This window comes from Mus pahari, chromosome 17 (assembly GCF_900095145.1).
Source record: "Mus pahari chromosome 17, PAHARI_EIJ_v1.1, whole genome shotgun sequence".
In the NCBI taxonomy this organism is placed as follows: Eukaryota; Metazoa; Chordata; class Mammalia; order Rodentia; family Muridae; genus Mus; species Mus pahari.
The window spans coordinates 62,466,990-62,469,113 of record NC_034606.1 but is presented as its reverse complement, the minus strand read 5'-3'; the positions used below and the strand labels follow the sequence as shown (position 1 = coordinate 62,469,113).

At 49.1% G+C, this 2,124-nt stretch overlaps 1 protein-coding gene across 1 annotated transcript in view; it reads left to right on the top strand.

The window, feature by feature from the left end:
- Window positions 1–2,124, top strand: part of Vdr (vitamin D receptor) — a 54,318-nt gene that overhangs the window by 28,917 nt on the left and 23,277 nt on the right. The gene's annotated exons all lie outside the window — the stretch shown is intronic.

The window sequence follows — 2,124 nt, the reverse complement described above, 5'->3', positions numbered from 1 at the left end:
ACACACACACACACACACACACACACACACACACACACACACACGCACACTGTGAGGTGAGGTAAATACAAAAATCAACTTAGGTAATGTGTTCCCTATCTTACACACTCTCCCCTATCTAGGACTCCACGCAGCTCCTGTGCCCTGCCCAGGCACTGAGGTCTCTAAAACTTAGCCACAGTCAGAACCCAGAGGGCACTTGACACCATGTTGCTGGCAGAAGCCACCCACTTCTCAGCCTGAGGCCCTCGCCCCTGGCACTTTGTGTTTTTGTGAACTTCTTGTCTCTCTTCTGTTTTGATGAATTGGTCTCTGGCATGAGAACTGGTCAGTGTCCTCTCTAACCTCTGGCTTTCTAGAAACTGCCACTATATTTAGCCTGTTTGCACCACCCCCGGTCCCCTTTCCGAACTAGGGTATAATTGCCAACCAGCCAGCTGGAGAATGACAGGGTTCAGACGCAGAAGCGACAGAGGCATTGGGCTCCCGTGGAATGAGAAGGCTCTTGTTTCTCAAAACCAAACCAGCTCATAGGCAATTAGCTTCAGGAGGAAGGCAGGGTAGGGTGTGGATCTTTAGGACAAAGCACAGAGCCAGGGCTGGGTGGCCTGGCTGCCCTGACTCCTTGTGGGCTGAGGCTAGATGACAGCCACATGTCTAAGTGCCCTGAGAAGGTGGGAGGACAGAGAATAAATTGGTCTCCAAGCCAGTATGGCCTGTGACCCAGAAAATGTCCATATTAAAGAAGACACACCTAAAAGGCCAGCTCTGGACAGGATCTTGCTTCAGAGAATGAGGCAGCCAGTGAACTCTCTGTGGCTCCTAGAGCATGAAGGGAAAAAAAGTCATCTTCCCAGACACCATTCTTTCCCCCTGTCAACATATTGAGAGGAACTACCATACCTTAAAGTAATAATTATAATGTGAAAGCTCCATAAAGGTACAGGCCACTTCTTGTGCTTTGAGAATTATGACAACACTAAGGGACGGATGTGATATGAGGGATTCTGTCACATTCCTGGCTCTGTGACTTCCCTGTTACAATGGTCTGTAGCCTGGACCTTTCTCTCCGAAGCCACTTCTGTCACAGGGACAGTACTTCACTGAGGATTGAGGCAAGACCGCTGGTGCCTGAGGAAGCACAGACAGGCCTGTGAAGGGCTCTGGATCCTCTGCCTGGTGTCCAAGAAGCCCTCTGCACCACCACAGACCAAAGCTCGAGGCTTTGCCGTGCCACTTTGGAAGGCACACGTCAGAGTGTGTTTTGGCACCTATGGTCTGGGAGGGTTCACAGCCAGGACTCTTAGCTAGACACCACAGTGGGTGGAGAGGAGAGCGGCCCCACTAAGACCTCAGACAAAATGCCTAGTTTGGGGAACAAAAAGGAAATGAGAATTTGCTCTGAATTAGAAACATCTCGTCTCTCAGGAGGTTTAGAGACTCGTGGGCATTTGTGGTAACAGGTGAAAGAAACCTCAAGAACCACGTCGGGAAGGGGAGGGGAGGGCACATGGCTCGTGTCCTGGAATAGAGCAATGTGGCAGCTCTGACCTCATTCCTGGGTAACCCTGATGGTTCCCAAGTTGCGTTTGTATTCTGCTGGTGAAAAGGACTGTCCTTGTAGTAGAGGTATACATGCAAAAGTTGAAAGCTTCTTGTCCCCACTAAGGTGGACATTGGCACACCACTCAGTGTCTCCACTAGCATTTACAAGGAGAGACGGGGGTGGGGGGCTAGACTTAAAGCTTCACCACCCCTAATAGCCTGGCGCTATCCACTTAGATCACAACCCTAGCTCTGATGTTGCCCCCTTGGGTGTCATCAGTGGATGGTACTCGAGCCAAAGTCCAGAGCCAATAGAAGGCACTTCCTTCATCCTGGGCCCACTTGGTCTTGAGCTGTGCTCAAGGACCCAGCTGCCTTGACTGGGGCTGTTTGATTGAGCTCTTTGAGTTCTAGCATGGAAAGCAGGCCAAGAAGATAGAAGCTGAGCCTCAGATCCCTCAGACTCTCCAATTTAAAGCCTGTTTCTTTTTCTTTTTCTTTTTCTTTTTCTTTTTCTTTTTCTTTTTCTTTTTCTTTTTCTTTTTCTTTTTCTTTTTCTTTTTCTTTTTCTTTTTCTTT